This window comes from Chionomys nivalis, chromosome 5 (assembly GCF_950005125.1).
Source record: "Chionomys nivalis chromosome 5, mChiNiv1.1, whole genome shotgun sequence".
Lineage (NCBI taxonomy): Eukaryota > Metazoa > Chordata > Mammalia > Rodentia > Cricetidae > Chionomys > Chionomys nivalis.
This window is the reverse complement of record NC_080090.1, coordinates 35,283,017-35,303,588: the sequence shown is the minus strand read 5'-3', so window position 1 is coordinate 35,303,588 and position 20,572 is coordinate 35,283,017. Positions and strand designations below refer to the sequence as shown.

Genomic DNA, 20,572 nt, shown 5'->3' with positions numbered 1-20,572 from the left:
CAAAATGAATAGTTTCCAATCTCAGTGTGTCATCGTTTTTCTGGAACTAGCTTACTTCCTGACTTCCATGTGACTTGTGAAGATGCTACCACGGTCTCAACAGCCAAGAAGTGAAGCCTTGGATCCTTTAAAGGTCATTTCCTTCTCTTCATCTGACATGCATAGTCAATAGGATTCTACTGACTACTCTCCTGCTGCTTCCATTTATACTGCTATCTTCTAGTTTCAGCTTCCTTCCCTATGCCCGGCTACTATAGGATCCTCTTAGGTCTCCACTATTTAAGTCCTCTGATTTAGTTCTAAAGAGATTACTTCAGTTTTTAACTGAGCTATAAATTCCACTCATATCGCTCTTCCCGACAAATGTATTTCAAATTTCACACATGTTAAAACAGGTTTGGTCTTCTTTGTTGCCCCTCTCCTGTAGCTGCTGAGCTGGTCTCAGTTCAAGTGTGGCCTCTACCTCTCTCCATCTATCATCTACCCCATGGCTGTGTGAACTTGTCCTTCCCCCTGTTTTTTTTCTGGATTTTGTGTTGTGACTTTTCCAAGAGTCACAGATCACAAGCCAGTCCATTCTCCTTCACATTAAGTGTAGATCTTTCATTCTGGATCATTCTCCAGTTTGGTCTACCAGAAAGGCAGCATCCCTCAGAAAGCCTTCTGCAGACCACACACCCGGGAACTGGGTGTTAAGAGATGACCAAATAGATGGGGAAAGCATTAACATGTCCCACTGGACAACCTCAAGTTCAAGAAGAAAAAATATAAAGTCTAATTTCAGAGACTGTTGGATTAGAAAAGCTCACAAGGAGTGAGGCGGTGGTGGCACATGCATTTAATCCAGCACACGGGAGGCAAAGACAGATGGATCTCTGAGTTTGAGGCCAGCCTGGTCTACAGAGTGAGTTCCAGAACAGACTCCAAAGCTACAGAGAAACCTTGACTTGAAAAATTAAAATTAAAAATTAAAAAAATAAAAACAACCAAACAAAAAAAATAAATAAAAAGAAAAGAAAAGCTCACAAGGCACTTTAGAATATTCTGGAAATCATCATATATATTTCAACAACTGATCAAGATGACTGTCATAAAAATCAGTTGGGTTTAACTATCCTCATGTGATACATAAGCAACAGAGGCTTTTAGCAGTTAAGAGCTATGCAAAGTAACAGGTGGTGTTTTGGGGGGACCATGTAATCTTTCTCAGACCAGTTAGCTGAAGAGCTGGTAGAACAATGTTCAGCCAACAATGTTCAGCGGGTATAGGAGGATGTTGTCAAGCCTAAAGTCGAATTCTCAGGGCTCACATGGTAGAAGGAAAGAAAAGAATCATGGAAACTGTCCTATGACCTTCACACACACACACACACACACACACACACACACACACTATTTATATAATGTTTAAAAGTGAACATGTTAAATTTTTCAAACTGCTGCACAAATCTATACATAACAGAGGCAAATGGATTATGTACTGCTAACACAGCCAGTGTATACTACCAGGAAGCTCATTCATTATTAATGTAAATTGTAGCCAAAGACATTCTAGGTCCTTTATCCAAGGGAGAAATAAACGTAGGACAAAACCCTGGGCCTGAGGCTCAGGCATTTAGAGAATCAGTCTGCCTAGCATGCTGATGTATTCCATTGGCGTTTATTGAAAATTATTTTTTAGAGCTCATTTCTGGGTTCATGTGCATTGCTATTACAGCTGTTCCAGAGGAGATAACAGACTGTCCATCAGCCTTGATGCTGCTGGTCTGTGTCATTTAGCCCGAGGAAAATTGCCAAGAAAAAAAAGAGAACTTATTCCTACAGAATCTTTTGAGAAATTATTCATACCACTGGAAGGCCTAGGAGAAATGGAACACGCAAGTTTTCCCCAGGGTGGAAGAATATGTGCCCACGAGACGGGGTGAAATGCACTGAGGCTGTCAACTGATCCTAAGTGGAACGCCTAAAAGCAAGTGCTTTCTTCATCTCCTCTTCCTTCCTGTCTGCTCCAGCATCCCCAGGTCAAGGGCAGTGGTGACCTCAGGCTGTGGCAACATATTACAAGAGTGTGAACTTACATCACAATTCCAGGAAAAGTCTGAGGTTCTTGGGAAAAGATGTTTGGAACAATGACATAGTCTGTGTGTTACCTGGAAGGTTATTTGATCTCCAGTCTTGCCTCTAGTTCCTTATGGACACTGTTTGATGATATGACAAAGCAAGGGAATTCAAAGGCTTGTGGGATGAAGAATGAACTTTATTACTCTTCAAACTTATTTTCTTAGCCCAGAAGAACAACATCATAAAAACAATAAGTTCAATATTAAAACTTCAGGGATAAGAAGGACAGTGTCCTTGCAATGACCATTAGGCCTCTGATAAAAAAAATACTACAAAGACATAGATGGTATTGGGCTACACAGACAAAATTAGCCATTAAGATGATGGACAGGCTTGATGGGGGAGTTAGTTCATTTCAGAGAACCACACAATGGTAGTGTTAGGGTTCCATTTATGTTGTGTGAAGACTGGGACCTGTTCATTAAGTTCTTAATGGGAACTAAAGATCCTCAGAATCCTAGGCTTGGTCAAAAGGCATCTTGTTAAGTTGGGATATCTCTCCTACCTGTGTTCACAGGTTTACTAAATATGCTAGCTTTACAATGCTGCAAGGAGAGGTCCATCAGGAGCATTTTCTTGTCAACAAAGAACATGGGTACAACTTAAGCCCCAGCTCATGACAGACAGATCAGCAAAGCCTGCAGTAGATACTACTGGTGCTTGATCTAGAGTCCTTTATACAAAGATGTGTCCATCTCTCCTGTGAGTGGTGGCTGCTGACATGCAAGAGTTTTCCCCAAAGGGAGCTGCTATCCCTAGAAATGCTCATCACCTATAGCCAGTGACAGAAGGACACAGAGTGATATGACAGCCTCCTGCCCCACCTGAGGAGAAGATCAACTATGTGAGATATGCAGCTCTCCTCGTATTGGATGGACAGTGTCCAGCCAGTAAACTTTTTCTTTGTGCTCTTCTACTCTTGTTCCTGGACTCTTCTCCCATCTTGCTCCATTTTCCTCAATATGCTCATCTGCCCAATGAGTCATTTGTACACAAATCCTAAGAAGCCTTCTTTGTAGGGATCCTAGCTAACAGCCAGTGGCCTTCAGCTTCTACATGCCATGAAGACATGACATCCAATGAGCCCTCCATCCCTGGGCTGGCTGATGAAGTGAGAAATCTCAAGCTCCCGTTTCCAGAAAACTCTAATGCATAAGCTGGAGCACATCATAAGCACTCATTAATCTTAGAATGTCTGACTTGATTGATAAAGCTCCACATTTCCGCAGGGCTGGCTCTATGCATGCCTGCAGTTTTGCGCTTCTGTACGTCCTCAAGAGCAAGTCTTCGCAAGGACAATTAATCTCACTTGCTCATCAGATTCAAGCACAATTAGTCACCGGACTTGCCATTAGTTAATAGCAGACAGAGTTATCAGAACCATCATTCTCCTGTTTTGAGAAGGAACAAAATAAATAATGCATAGAAGAAATTCTGATCCCACTGGCTGTTTGTAGGTGACATAAGAATTCAGTTTTTTAGTTCCTCAGTCTAGACTGCACTCACTTTGTATGCCATCTTAACTGTTTTAGACTGTATGAGATACTTCTTCTGAGTCAGTACTTTGACCCCCACATCAGCATGCCATCATCTGGATCCAGAACCTATTTTAAAGATGAAATTTCAAATGCCAACATGCCCAACATCGTGTAAGACAAGGTGGGACTGGTCCAAGGAAGTCGTAATGGAGATCAGGGTATAGGTGTGATGGCTATAAGCATACCAGGGTGCCAATTGGGGCTGCACACTCAGCATGAAGTGACCAGAGGACAGCAGATTGGGGGTTGATATGAATCAATCAGGTAACTAAATTAAGAATAATGGAAGTCAGAGTTGAGCATGTTCAAGGGCACATCAGTAATTGGGAATGGAGGAAAGGGGAATAAGATGATGTTGAAGCTTAAACAATGACCTTATCATGGGCCGAAAACATTCACATGGTTGTCCATTAACCTTCTGGGGAGAAACTAATGCTTCTATCTAGGAGTCAAAGGAAATAAAGCTAAGAAGATTCAAACTCACCTTTGTCAATTAGCAGAGTTTAATCTTTGCCCCATCATGCTGTCCTCTCAACACTTTTAAAGAACCTCAGGTATGTGGGGCAGCAGTGAATCTCGGGTCTGATCCTGACATTCTCTGAGAATGTAGTGTGTATGAGCTAAGCTCCAGATGAAATGGAAAATATTGCAAATAAGGTAACTGCAAAGACCTTTCCATGGGTGACAAGAGCAAGACGAGTGACAGCATAGGAAGAACACGATCGACTTCTAACACTAAGGGATGAGAGAAGTAAGCTGACAGCAAAGACAAGAAGCTGGAGAGAGCACTGTAACCAGAGCCTTCCCAGATACCAAGGGCTACGACTGCAGAAGAAAGGATTGGACTGGGACATGCTCTGGAAAGCTGCTGTCTCTCATATTTCTGTAAGACACTCAAAGCCTGAAGATTCTAGTTTGATGCCACTGGCATTCCCTGATTCAACCTACATTAAAACTCTTAAGTCTCTCAAACAGAATGGAAGAAGGCTCTCTGGCCAGACTTGAATCATCCTAAGTCAGTGGTTCTCAACCTCCCCAATACTATTAACCTTTCATAAAGTTCCTCATGTTGTGGTGCCCTCCAACCATAAAATCATTTTTGTTTCTATTTCATAACTGTAATTTAGCTACTGTTATGAATCATAATGTAAATAACTGTGTTTTCCAATGATGTTAGATGTCCCCTGTGAAAAGGTTGTTAGACCTCCCAAGGGGTCTCAGCGCACAGGTTGAGAACCACTTAATATGACCTTTTCACTAATCTCTTGAAAGAGCAGGAGGCTCAGGTCCCTTTAGGGTGTTAAGGTGAATCCCCCTGCTGCCCAAAGAGCCCCAGGAGAACATTTTACCCAGGGTAACAACAGAGAAGGCCATTTCTTCATGAATGTCCTAAAGGAAAAGTTTAAAAGCGAGATCCCAGGGACTGGTACTCAGACTTCTCCAATGAGTACCTTCAGGTGTATTCAGAGAGAATTATAGCCAGGCCGTGGTTCTCTGTGGCTTTTCTCTTGCTAAGCAACTACAATTTCCCTCGGCAGAGAAAAATTCTAAAACCCTCCATACCCAAAGATGCCCCTAAAACTGGACTTCTGAAATTGGTGGCCCATGGAGAAACCTCATCACTTCAAGGAACCCCTGCACATATATTCCTTGCTTCTCTTTTCTATTTTAATTTCAACCTTCTTTTTATTTTCTCTTGTTACTCCTGACACTTTGTTTTAATTATCAGTTGCTCTTTGCTCTGCCTCTGGCTTCTCTGTCCAAACATTTGATGATTTTAAAACAACTACAGCCTCCTAGCCTTGCTGGATACTGACTTCCGCTAACTGATTTTTGCCTCCACCACCGCTGCAAGCTAATCTCTCTTCTTGTCTCTCATCTCCCACTACTTGCATTTTCAATAACAGCATATCCTTATTTCTCAACTCTGGTTAATTATATCCATAGACTCTATCTAATATTTCTGTCCCAGCGGACAAGGAGAATGCTTCATTCAGCAGCCTAATGTGCATCGTTGTTGATAATCTATAACCATCAAGAGGAAGAAAGGCTCTCAAGAGATGCTGATGACTTCATTTGACATTTAGACCTGTGTTCTTTCGAGCCTTGAATGCCTCATCACAGCTAGGGACAGAACATTCTCCTATTATGCCCATAATGCTAGTAATTTTCAGAGATGTAGAAGGGTTAGTTTCAACCATTGCTTAGTGAGGATTCTGACATCACCTCTAGATTCCATCTCTGCACCTACTCATGCTTCTAACACTTATTCTCTGATTCATCATGATGTCTGAGCTTTCCAGACCTTACCGCCCCTCATATCCCTGGATCCCCCTCTTCCTCTACTATATCCTAAAAGTGACTCCTTTCCAAGGTTCCACCCAAGTCTTTTGATTTTAGAGTCTACAGTTTCTCCATTGTCAGTCCACTAACTAGCTGTATGCCATTCACTCGCTTTTAGCCACTTGAGCAACCTTGGAGATATCAACCTTAGCCCTTGCCTATCTTGTCCAGAATATTTGCATCTCTCAAATGCATGGCTGCTGTTGCTGCTGGCCAACTCCTGATTTCTGTCACTTATCACAGAAATTCCCCATTTTATACTAAAGTATCTCTGGGACCCAACACAACCTAACATGCAAGTTCATCACTCTGGGCTCTCTGGTCCCATGTTTCCCACCTAATCTAAAGTCAGGAAGGCAGGAAAGGAGTTTTGAGTGGATTCTCAGGCAGCCCCTCTATATAAAGGAGGACATCCAACATTTGCAAGAGTGTGGTCTTTTAAATTCTCCAATTTAAATATGCCCACTGAAGCAAATAAAAGTATTGCAATTTATTTCTGAGGAAGGAGTAAAAAATAAATGAAATAGATTTTGAATTTTCAAGATACTCGGGTTTTGTTAATTTCTAGGGCAGAGACTCAAATCTATCTCCTTCAGAGCTCAAGGATTCCCCAGAAGACACTCTGTGACCTGCTCCTGGTTTACCCAGCATCCATTGCCTCTTTACCTGGAATGCCCCGTTCACCATCACTTTCTTAGCCTTACTCCTCCACCTTTGTCACACCCAGCTCCCTTCTTGGCTCTGCTGAGGATAATTATTTCTCCCGTGCTGCCTTCAGCCCACGCATCTGACACATCACTGCACTGCTCTGAATGCCTGTTAATCAGCAGGCTGCCTGCAAAGGGGCCTTTCCAAGGACAGGACTCCGACCCACTCTCCCAGGAAATGTTAAGCATGGTGGCTACACACAGTAGAAGCTCAGACAGCCTTGAATCCAAGCCACATGTATCCCATGAGATTCATTCAAAATTGTTTGTTTAGAACAGTAAACAGTAGGGAAACACACTGAGGCCCCTCTCTACAGTATTCTTAGGACTGGAGAAGCATCGGAGAGCAACCAGTAGAGGCTGATGAGGGCAAAAAGATAATCTTAAAGATGCCCTTTAAGAACTGGTTTCCCTTCAGTGACAGTAGGTCCCAAGCAAGGCTTTTGAGTAAACAGAAAGGGCAATTAAAGAGATTCAGGATCAGCCCAGGAACAGATCCCCTAGGGCCACCGGCAACAGTGAACACGTCTCTCACCTTCCAAGATCTTGTTTCCTCTCCACTGAACTGGCAATAATACATTGCTCGCCATGCAGAGTTGGAAAAAGAGACAGGAGACTGTGTTGGTAAAACATTTACTACAAAGTAAATGGTGTGCATCAATTATGGACTGTGGGCTATAATAGATAAGGCCTCAACAGCTGATTCTCGAAATATAAATGAATGGTCCTGCAGTGGAGAGTTTGCTGATAAGCTTGGTATAAATACTTCACCAAAGAATTTAAGCTGGCCCTGTGATACCATCCAAGATTACCAGCCAGCTCCAGCACATTGCTGCTTGTGGGTCACAGGAACCTTCGCTCCTCTTGACTCTCTCTCTAACCCCATATCAACAGAAATTCTTTTTCACAAGGTGAAAAAGGAAACTAACAAATATGACTTCTGATCGCCATGTGGAAAAGACAAGAGAGCCTCTGTTGCCCTTCCCTAGCAAAGGCTGAGGCTCCTCTGAGCAGGCCTTCAGGGTCTCAGCACAGAAAACCATGAACACGGAGTACCTGGTTCTGAGGTGCCACTATGTTCACGAGAAGCAGGCACTTGGCAAGAATCATAGGCTTACCTGTTCTGAAATCCATCCTCAAACAGACAAAAAGATAAGCCTTGTGGCACTCTCCTCAAGGGCAGATGGCGTGGAGCTAGACAGACCTTTCTGTTTGTGGCCTTTTCTCACTCTCTACATATATAAAAAACACATCCTGCATTTCCCCTTGTGATTCATTTCTACCTTATTTTTCAGTTTTCCTTAGTGATTCACATAAAGCAACCTATTTTTACAATTAGGACTTAAATAATATTCCATTACCATGGCAACAGGCTAGGCCAGTGGCCTTCAAACCCAGCTCCCCCCACTCATCAGGTGCATAGCAATTCCAGCAGATCTTCTTCCTCATCATGTTAAAAAAATTTCTTAGCAAGAGAGATATCAATCTCTAGAAAGTTCTAGCACTCTATTATAAGAATGGCAAGAAAAAATACACAATTATGTATGTATTTTAGAGGCAGAGGCAAAGACTATATTTAATCATCGTTTGAGGGCTGAGTGTCAGTATAAACAAAGTTAACTCCTTGTCTTGATCAATGAAAATATTCCAGTTCAAGAAAGGATCTCTTGATAGAAAGACAGTAATTTCTTGAAGTGTTGTTCTGATGGCAAGAATATAAATGAATCTCCACAGTAATTGTCAGTGTGCTCTAAGACTTGGCACAGAGTATGGATAATATTCCCAAAACTATGAGTTGAGAACAACCCTTCGGACAATATAAGGTTTATTATATGAGATGGTTAATACTAACTGTCAACTTGATAGGATTTAGATTCTCCTAAGAGACAAACCTTGGGCATGTCTGTGAGAGGTGTTTTTGATTTAGGTAACCTCTAGGCATGCCTGTGAACAATCTTCTATATTAGGATTACTGAGATCAGAAGACCCATCCTGAAGGTAGGCAGTACTATTGCACGGGCATCTGTGATTCTGAAATGGATAACAAGGAAAAAGAAGACTGAGTGCCAGTATTCAGCATTTTATTTCCTGGTGATTGATGCCAAATGAGTAGCATCCTCATGTTCCCACCCACAGGTCTCTCTACTAAAAGAAACTGCATCCTCAGACTGTGAGCCAAAACCTTTCTCCCTTAAGCTGCTGTTGTCAGACACATCTATCACAACAAAAGCAAAAATAACTAAGTTACTAGATAAAACCTAGCTAGTGTGCCCAACTTAAAGCCCACAGATCACACCAAATGCAGCCCAACACTAAACTCTTAAACTTTACATAAAGCATGGGATTTGTGTGTGTGTGATTTCTTTTATACTTGGATTCATGGTTCTTGAGTGTAAACTTTGTATATGACAAAATTGTGTCATGAGGTCAAAATGTTGGACACATCTGAAAACAAAAATATTTTCTTTATTTCTTACTAGAAGAAGCAGAAGTGGCAAAAGTCATCACTTAGTCCTTGGGACACTAGCTTTTCATGCTTACTGGCAATGAACAATTCTTGTAATAACATTGATAATCCTTGATGAAATCTGACATGATAGAAGAGTTGGGTTGCCCAATAAGTATTAAAGTAACTAGACCAATGTTTTATGACTTCTTCACATTGAAAACCCTTGGCCCAAAAGCTTCACCACAGTAGTCTATGAAATGCTTAAGAACTAGGTATTCATTTCTCCCTCTTAGTGAAAATAGATTTTTTTTCTCACACAGAATATCCCGATGAGTTTCCCCTGTTCCTTCTCACCTCCTTTCCCATCAAGATGCACACTCATTCTGTCCCTCCTTAGAAAATAACCAGAAATAATAAGATAAAATAAAATAAAAAAACTAACAAGTTGGAATAGGACAAAACAATATACAAAAGGAAAAGAACCCAAGAAAAAGCACAAGAAACTGATACAGCCACAGAGACCTACCCATTCACACTCAGGAATCTCATTTAAAAAAAAAAAAAAAACTAAACTGGAAGCAATAATACGCACTCAAAGGGCACACGGGGCCAAATAAGAGAAAAAAATTAAACATAAAGAGATAAAATAAATTTAAATTATAAACAGAAAACCAGCTCTGACACAACACTATGAGACAAGGAACCTCTCCGCTGCCGGACATACAAACCACATCAAAGAGTAGTTTGTTTCCCCAAGAAGACTGCCATGGAGAAAACCAATTCTTCATTCGCAAGTGCCTATCAGTTGGTGGTAGTTTCTGGGTTCAAGATGGGGACATGTGTCCATGTCTCCCACTTCAGCCCTAGGATCCCCTCTGATGTGCAGGCCCTGTGCATGCTGCCTCAGTCTCTATGAATTCACATGTACATCAACTGGGTTGATGTAGAGGGCCTTATTTTCTTGGTGTTCTCCACCCCCTCTGGCTCCTTACTCCCTCTGTCTCTTCTCTAGCAAGGCTCCCTGAGTACTGAGGAAGACATTTGATGGAGCCACTCAATTTTAGGACTGAGTGTTCCATGGTCTCTCCCTCTCTGTTTATTGTCCAGCTGTGGGTCTCTACATTAGTTCCCATACACTTCAGGAGGAAGTTCCTCTGATGATGGCTGAATAGACATTGATCTATGACTACAGCAGTATGTCACCAGGAGTCATTTTATTGCTACGATCTTTTAGTAGAACAGTAGTATTTGGTCTTACCCTAGGTACCTAAGCAATCTAGTCTCAAGTTCTTGGTCACCCAAGTGTGTTGGGTATGGGTTCCATCTCATGGAGTGGACGTAAGTCAAGTCAGATACTGGTTGGTGACTCCCATAAACCTTGTGTCACCATTGCACTAGTGTGTCTTGCAGATATGACACCATTATAGATCAAAGGGTCTGTGGTTTGGTTAGTGTTTACATTTCTTCTTTGGTAGCATTCAGAGTATCTTCTTATACCAAAGACACTTAGGGATAAGGCTCTATGTAGGCACCAGTTCAACTTCTCTATCTTCAATGAGTTGTGTAGGTGTTGTCTTCAGCCATGGAGATTTACTACCAGTTTGTGGAGAGCAACCTATCTATAGTCTTGGCAACAGCCTGGGTTGTTTGGGGATTCCCATGGGACCCCTTTGACCAACAACTCAATTAGATGTAACTCATTCCCAGTACTGGAAGCTTCATTTTGTGACAAGACATGTCCAGTTAGGATGTGTCTCCCCCATCATTTGATGATTTCATTTAGATTGTCTTCATAAATGTATATATATATATATATATATATATATGGAAATTTCTACTGTATTTGGTTTCCATACTATGCCTCTAATTTTAGTTGTTTCTTCCAGTATCTCCTTCTTCCTTCTCCCTCTCAACTTGATCATCCACCCCTCACCCCCTCCATTCACCCACAACTATTTATTCTATTACCCTTTCCTAATGAAATCTATCTGCCTCCCCAAGTCTTACACTCTATACCTAACTTCTGTAGTTCTATGGATTGTAGCTTGGTTATCATTATCTTGACAGCTAATATCCACGTGTAAGTGAATACACATTACATTTGTATTTCTATGTCTGGATTACCTCATTCAAGATGATTTTTCTAGTTCCACCTATTGATCTGTAAATTCCATGATTTCATTCATGGTAGCTAAGTTATACTTCATTGTGCAAATGTACCCTGCTTTTATTCATTTCCTGTTGACGAACATCAAGCATGCAGTATGGGAAAGGCATATGAGTATTAATTTAATAATGGCATAGAGGAGCATATTAAGAAATTGTAGGTATAACACCATGAGTCACTATACCCATAGATAGTCCCTAGCTCCAGCTTCTAAGGAAGATCAATAATGCTGATATCTGAGTAGCAGCAAGCATACTCAATACCTATGTCTTCTCATCTAGCACTACTTCCAAAGAAAAGAAAAGAAACTCCTTGGAGAAATCATTGATGCTAGGGCTAAGGCAATGAATAAAGATCTCACAGTGCTAGAAAGGAAGGAAGAGATGAAAGAATAAAGAAACATCAAAGGGACCTTGGAGTCAAGCAAAGAATCTCCCAACAGCCAAAACTGAGGCAGTATGAAAACAAAACCAAATGGCAACATCTTAATTAAAAAATAAAATATTCTTCAGTCTATATGAATGTAAATTAATAACAGTAAATAAGCAGAAAGAGAATGGGAAATGTTCTTTAAAGAAGAATTCCAAATAAGTTAGTTAGACCTTATCACCTCTGAGAAGCAGAAGACTACAACTCTCTTGGAGACCTGCGCTCAATGACTCATTACAAAAATTAGAATATGACAGATAAGCCAAAGTAATTATATGTTAGAAAAACCTGGCAAACACTGCCTTGCCAAGAAAACAAAGTTAACACCATCAGCGCTAAGTTATGTCTGTAACATGTGATCCTGACCTGATGGGTTGAGAGTGGTCCTCCTTTGTGACCTCCCTGCCAAACTCACACCGCCTGACTAAGCATGAAAAAAGTAATGCAACTCCAAAAGGAACATTCTTCAAAACCACCAGACTGCCAAGGTCATGAAAATTAAGGGACACCACAGAGGCTGTCAGTACCCAGAGAGAACAAGGCGAGTGTGTGATCCTGGACTGAAGCCTTCTTCTATATGGACTCTGGAGAAAATCAAGAGAATACAAATAACTATTGAGCTTTGCTAATCATGATAGATCAACGCTGGACTTCACTTGTTCACAAGAGAGAAAACAAGCAAAGGCTGCAGGTGGGGGATGGGGATTCCCTGGACTCCATCTACGCAAATTTGTGAAAATATAAATGGTTGTAAAGGTAAGTTATTTTTAACCAAATGTAAAAATCAAAAGGGAAATCATGGGCTTTTAAATAAGTCCTATTAAAACTGTTTGGCCATATAGGTTTAATGATATTCTCACAAACATAATCAGGACAGATTAAGGACCTCTGTGCAGAAATCAATAATGTACAGTTTTATAAACAAATTGTATGACTTAGAGGTGGGGCTTATATATTTTTTTTAAAGAACACACAAATAGCACAAACCTCAAAGGGAATAATTTAAAAGGTTGACTATGTTAATTTATAAACCTTCCTGTAATGAAGTGTATAGAATGTGAAATAAAAGATATATACTAGAAGGAAGTACCTGTGCTAACGTAATAGATAAATGCAATGTGAATGCAAGTGAACAAAAGTGGAAAAGTGAGATAGGGAAAGCACAGAAGCCCTAGTGAAATAAAGTCAGAGAAATGCTTGGCCTCACTTAAAATCAGGAAATTACAAATTAATTCAGTCAGAAGATAGCACATGGTGCCCACCAGACTTTCAAAATCAAAAACTATGAATTCATCAAATATTCAAAATGTTGATAAACAGTGTGTATTCACATACATAGGAATTGGCAATGTAAATTTACAAAACCACATTAGAGAGTAATTTGGCAATATCTGATCAAATTAAACAGGTCCATATTAAGGACCCAGCGGTTCTGTTATGGGGTATGTATCCCAAAGAACACATTCATGGCACATGCTAGAAGGCTCGCTGCAGTTCTGTCAATATTGTTGTGTTGACATCACACTGAGATACTGTAATGTCAGCAGAGGTGTGGGCAAGCATAATATGGCTGTATCTGTTATCTGAATGAATGTCATTTAAAATGTAAGTACCAAATATTGATCACAAAAGCAAATGATTTTCAATTTTAGAAAAGTTATATACAGCTAAATACTATTTTTTTCATTTTGATGATATTAAATATTAGGAGATTGAATACATTAAATGTATATTCATATAAAAATATGTCAAAGATGTTGACAGTAAAATATATAGCACAATTACATATTTTATTTATAGTAAATATAAATATATTTATATGGTAAAATTTTTATTTATTTATCCTGTCAACTTAATACACAGAATTCATGTCAATAAAAACAGGTAGATGTAATGGAAAATTATACCTATGTATTTTTAAGTATATAGAAAGCAATATCTATATTTTTCAAAAAAATAATTTGCAACATTAACATTTGTTATGTGGGATTCAGAATAGAAGTGTTTGTGATTTCAAAACACCTTTGCGTTTAAATGTTTGTATGAAAACTAAGAAAATTAATAAAATATGAACTATAATAAAAGGACAGCTATTGAGCAGTCTAAAATTCATTTACCTATAGAAGCATATTTAGCAAACTGTGCTAATCGTACTTACAGAAAGGGAATATAATTTCAGAATTTCATAATGTAAATATAATAACTAAAATTGGGAAGTGAAACCTAAAGGAAATTGGAGCTCTTTCAATATGATAATCCTCTTATTTTCCATAGAAGAGAGACACAAAATGTAAGCAGGTAGCTAGAAGTATGCCAACTTTGTCAGTTTCTCAGATCTGACATGACAGCTGTCTATGGCTAACTGAGCAACCAATACTACTCGTGACGAAGAAATACAGATAAAAAGTTAGCAGCATCTTCAATCTTGTACATGCACTCGGTCATTTTTTTTCTCAAGGCAGAAAAAATAATTATATTTTCCCTGAAAATAGCTTTAGCGTATGACCCTGCTGTTAGAATACCTCTCTATATCTATTCATGGACATGTAAAATCACCTAAATTCAGTTCTTTTTCAAATGGATATTGATTACATGGGGGAAGGCAAAGTGTTTTGGCTGTTTTTAAAATTTCAATGTTTTGAAAAGGGTAAGAAAAATTAACATCAAATCATGCAACCATTATTATACTAAAACAGAACGTGAAGATAAAGTACAATATGGTAGAAAAAAATAATATGTGACAGGGTATTTTAAAGACCAAGTACATTAGAAGTGTTCAAAAAAATGTCAAGGCAAACAGTTTTTACTGGGAAGCAAAGGAGCTGTGGAATAGTGGAAACTAACTCAGAAACGACTGGCTTACTGACAATGAAGTGACTCTGTGTTTGTGTGCGCGTGTGCATGTGTATAAGTGTGCATGTGTGTGTGTGATGCTATGTGTCAATAGTGCAGTTTCAATAGAGGGAAGCACATTAGTGCCCGCATGTAAGACTTTCTGGGAGAGCTCAGATAGCAGGGTTGTTCAGAGTCTGGCAGGGAGAGCTCAGATTCAGAGTCTGGCGGGTACCCAAGGATTTGCAAAGCATGGTGCTCTTGAAAAAGTTCTCTCTCAAAAGGAAAATTTAAGGAAGAGGAGGGGAGAAAAGTATTCCAAGATAGAAAGGGAAAGTACAGAAAGGAGACAACTTGTTATGATTCAGATGCCAGATGTGTGCAGGGGCGGCCTGGGAGAAGCTGCACAGGCAGGAAAGGGCTGCAGTCCTGTCTCCTTCCCACCTGCTGAGGCAGAGGGGCCTTGGCAAACTTTCTCAGGAGAGTCAATGAGTAGGGAAGGCATGAGAAGAAAATCTGATCCAGTCTGACTCAACTGTTTAAAGAATACTTAGGAGACGCTGGATTCAGGAATAGGAGAGATTGAAACATGTGCAAGACAGAAAGGAAACCGTGAAGGCCTGTGAACGCCTTGCTCCCCAAATGCAGCTATCCTTAAGAATATTTATGAAAAAGACAGAAATCTCTGGGTGATCAATTATCTCCTGAGAGAAATGAGAATGGTCTAGGGTAGGGTGACTAAATGACCAGGACATTAAATGGCAACACTTTTTGACACTAGGGAATAAGGCTGGTGGATGGTTTGAAATTGGGCTAACAAGCTCATCAACTGAGCAGCTGGCTTTGGGAGCCCGCCTGGACAGCAGGTGTGGCTCTTTCAGCATTTGGTAGAACTGAAGCCTTCAGATGGCCAGCACTGGAAAGGCATTAAGTGAGCGAAATGACAAACAGGATGTGTGGCTCTGGAAATGAACCAAGGCAGGCTTCCCCAGTCCTGTAGTTAAGGGACATTATTTTTAGGCAACCTGTCAAACTTCATTTATTCACCTTGCTAGTTCCAGAACTTTGTTCCATTTCTGTTGATATCATTTATAATCTTGGTTTTTATCAGTCAACATATTAGCATCTCAAGCTCTCCAGTCAAGAATGTTTTCTCCCTAGCACCCTCTTCTCTTTGAAAATTCTAATGTCTACGACATCAAGAGGAAAAAAAAATACCAGGCTAACTCTAAAAAATTACAAATTTGTAAAACAGCCAAGGTGCCATGTCTCTACAAGTGTTTTTGTGACTGGTCCAAAAGGTCTAAGAAGAGAAAAGTAAGACATGAGAAGTAAACAGGATGGGATCACAAGAACACAATCAATAAAGCGAAGGGGTGCTGGTGTGTGTGTATGTGTGTGTGTGCGCGTGCAAAGGTGTGTGTGTGTGCATGCACATGCGTATGTGAAGGTGTGTGTAGGTATGTGTAGGAGTATGTGTGTGTAAGAGGTGTGTGTACAAGTGTGTGAAGGTATGTGTAATGTGTGTGTAGGAGTGTGCATGTGTGGAGGAGTGGGGGGAGAAGTGTGTGTGGAAAAGTGTGTGTGTATGTATAGAGGAGTGTATATGTGTGTATCGATAAGTGTCTGTGTGTGTGTGTGTAAGGGGTATGTCTGAAGGTGTGTGTGTGTGTAGGGGTATATGTGTGTGTGTAGAGGGGTGTGTGGAAGAGTGCGTGTGTACATGTGAAAGTGTGTGTATGTGGGGGGTGTTAGTAACGTGTGTGTATGTGGAGTGTGTGTGTAGTGGTGTGTTTGTAAGGTGTGTACTTTTGGAGTGTATGTGTAAGGGTGTGTGGAGTGTGTGCAGGGTTGTATGTATGTGTTTGTGTAGCAGTGTATGTGTGTAGAGGGGTATGTGGTGGTAGTGTGTGTGTATGTCTGTGTGTCTATGTGTGTAGGGGGTGGAGAGGGGGCAGGTATTGAAATTTCTCAAATATATGACACATGGAAGAGCCACAAAATAAACCACAGTAAAGTTTATGAGAAACCTACTTTCACTCTGAACCGTAAGTAAAAGATTAAAGAAATTCAAGGAGAATGAAATTAAAAAGGGCAATTGCAGGGTCTAGAGAACAGAGTACCAGAAGAGAGAAGCAGCTGAGGTTTAAGTCAAGCTAAGACGTAAGTAATAACCAAAGTGAAGGAAGGTGAGATGACTCCGATGTTAAGAGCATCTACCTTTTGCAGAGGACCTGCGTTCAGTTCCCAGCAACCACGTAAAACAGCTTACAACTGCCTGTAACTCCGTCTATAGGGAGCCTATGCCCTCCTCTGGCCTCTACAGGCAACTCACTCATATGAACAAACACAGACACATATAATCAAAAATAAGATCATTTAAAAAAAAAGAAATACCATTACAAGCACCATAAAAAAAAACCAAGGAACCAATCGTATAATAAAGGTGCTCACCATATCACAAGGCTATCCAGAAAAAAGAAATCAGAAGCATTTGTACTGTACACAGGTCAACAAACTTCTGTCAATGATATTCTGTAGGAATGTCTTTTTTAAGATAGGGAAAGAAACTTACAAAAAGAAAAATAAAGCATTCACCCTTTCCTTGGGGGTCCTTTTCCTTGGGGGGGCTACAAATCTTGATCCAACCACTGAAGTTCCCTCCCTGTATACAGAAGCACATGTAAAATACACCAACAGAAATGTAAAAGTGTAGAGAAGATCCATTTTATTGTTGAAGATACCTATTGAAAACCAATCAAGAATATATTAAAGGTATGAACCCAAGTACATATAAACAATACATAAAATGATTTTCAAATTTTCCATAAAACCTGTCAGCTGGAAAAACGCCCAACTTAACAAAATTGTTTGGAGAAAGGTTTTATAAGTTATGCCAATATGAACTCACCATAATTAAATTTGCAATAAAATGCAACTACATATTGAAATATACAGTCTTGTATATCTATACTTTGTAAATTTCTCTTTTGGTGCTTTAAATTTAATTATCTTTAATAACTATTTACTTTTACGATAATACACTCAGCATAAAACATGGATGTTCTTCAAATATTATGTCATCTCTGAAATTGATCAGTATGTTTTTTGCTGGCTTACTATGTATTTGGTGATTATTAAACAAAAATATTCTAAGGACAGCATTTTTCGCAATTCAACTTTGAAACCACCTGTCATCTTAACATAAACATTCACCTAATAATATCCTGGGACTTTTTAAAGTGTATTTAATTATAGTACTCCATTTTCCTTTGTATCCATAAGATTTTATGTGACACTACCAAATATAGTTGCAATCAAGATACAATTAAGGTTTCGAGATAACAAACCTATCAAAGGCAACGAAACACAAATTGAGAGAGGTGAGCCTAGCATAAGAGGATTTGTTCATGGGGAACTGGGGCTACTACATCGGGGTCATGTTTTCCCTTTCCGAGTGTTCACGTATCTGCTTCCAAATAAATCATTTACAAATGTTGGCACAGTGGCACATCAATTCGCTGGCTTAGCAAATAAAATATTCAATAAGGAGTCAAAGCCACCTTTCAAAAAGTTACGTTGCTTAAATATCCTCTCCCCAATCCCATTACAGTTCTCAAATGTTATTAGCAGTGCGCCTGCATGCACTTGCATGGGTTATATATTATCCCAGTGTCTTGAAATAGTTTTTCAGCTGAACCTGGAAGAAACCTTGAAGGGGCACTATAGGGAAGATGGAGTTGTGTATTTACTGAGCGGTAACTGAAGGCCAGCACCGTGCTGGATCCCATATGATCTAATTTAATTAGTGGACACAGTACACAGTGAATTGGTATCACCGTGTCTATTTTGTAGGTAAGAAAGCTAATTAAAGCTCAGATCCATATAGTAGCCAACTGAAGTTACACAGCCACAAAGTCCCTATATTGACATAAATGTTGAACCCAATGGTTCTTAATCAACAGTGATAATTCTGTTTTCATTCGTTGTAATTACATCCCAGTATTTGTTAAGTACCAATCTCTCTACTTGTGATTGGTTTTAGTCAAAACTAGGGTTCAGAAATCAATTCTATCAAAGTCTTTTTTTAAAAGGAATTTTCTATAGTTTAAATGCAAAATGGGGTACTATTTGCGTAAACTTTCAAGAGGATATCCCTGTTTTATTCCATTATTATCTATCAATTTCCATGTTTCCATGTGGCAACTGACTTTGTGTTGAGACCCCCTAGCATATGCCTGCTGTCCCTCCCCACTGAGATTTGTAGTGATTTATGATCAGACAACTATTGCCTCATTATTTGGGGCATTTCTATCTTGAATCTTACAGTTGGACCGAAAAGGTTTCCCCTTTCTAAAATTTTTAGAATTCTGCTTTTGTATAGGCTATGATAGCTTCCAATCACAACTTGTTTTGTTTTCTATTGCTTGTCTAGTATCAGTTTGGAGACCATTTTTGTGTCTCTCAAATCTCCCATTACTTGCATCAGCAGCAGCAAATTATTTCCTTTCTCTTATTTTAAAAATGTCAACAGTTGCACAAGGCTCAAAATTTGTCATAAATGTTTTTCCCATTTTCCAAATACTCAATCCAAGCTTGTGAGAAAACAGTCACCAAAGACCAAGCATCCCTAGCCTTCTAGAAGAGAGATGGCTGCACAGTCACTGACCATCAGAGATGAGCAGCTTGCTCATGTAGCCCACTCTCATGTCAGAGAATCCTAGGACCCAGGTCCCGTTGCACAGTCTATACCAGCTTGTCTTACCTCAGGCCATCACGGTTTCCATCTCAGGGCTTCCACACCACTTGGTGCAAACAACCATGGCGACTCACCTCAGCAGCGTCTCCAGTTACACAACCTCCCTGCAAGCCTCCACTGCACTTTCAAAACCCCTTCTCATTGCTATTACATTATCATCTCCTGCCTTGAAGTGGCAGATGGCACTCCAGTTCATTTGCCTGCGCATTCATTTTTGCCTAGGCATTTCTTCCTAAACACCACAAGGAACAGCTACATGCCAAGCCCTTTGCTTGACATGGAAAACTCTAACACAAATATGACACAATGTCTGTTTTTAAAAAGTTGTGACTAATGAAGGAGAAAATCCTATAAATTGAGAGTAATAACTTATTAAGCTCAGTGCTGGAAACCACAGACAACATATAATAACAATTAAAATCCAATCAATCAAATTCTGTGTAGGAGCTGCCATAGAAAACAATGAAGGAAAGTAAGCACTGTAAGATTAAAAAAAAAAAAAAAAAAAAAAAAAAAAAAAAAAAAAAAAAAAAAAAAAAAAAAAAAAAAAAAAGTCGGGCGGTGGTGGCACACACCTTTAATCCCAGCACTCGGGAGGCAGAGGCAGGCGGATCTCTGTGAGTTTGAGGCCAGCCTGGTCTACAAGAGCTAGTTCCAGGACAGGAACCAAAAGCTACGGAGAAACCCTGTCTCGAAAAATCAAAAAAAAAAAAAAAAGATTAAAAACAAAAACCAAACACACACACACGGGGGGGGGGGGACACAAAAACAAAAATCTTGTACTGAAAATTCAACCTCTTGAGTACTTATCATAAAGAATATGAACAGATTCAATGCATGGATGTTTGCAGCACATACATGCAGCTGCAAACAGAGATGTTACAGATGTTCAACAATATACTAAACATTGCAGGGAACCGCTGAAGCCCCAGAATTTGTTTAACCAAGATATTTCTACTGGAAATACAAACAAAGGTTTAAAGTAACAAAAAGAGAAGAGGGAAAGTCAAGTCAAAAGATTATTGTAATAAACTAGTCATCAAGACCTAGGCATGGCAGAGTATGAAATGACACATGAGAGATCTGGGGACTAGCATGGATGAACTCTACTGACAGTATTTGTAGAATGTGTGGTCCCTAACTTGTTATCAGTAATTATTGCTGATAAGAGGAAGATTTATCAGCAGAACACAGGAACTTGCACGGTGGAACTGCATGAAGCTATAT

At 39.7% G+C, this 20,572-nt stretch overlaps 1 protein-coding gene across 3 annotated transcripts in view; it reads right to left on the bottom strand.

Annotated features, from left to right (window-relative positions):
- The window catches only part of Grid1 (glutamate ionotropic receptor delta type subunit 1), a 775,861-nt gene that overhangs the window by 76,222 nt on the left and 679,067 nt on the right, over window positions 1-20,572 (bottom strand). The window lies entirely within an intron of this gene.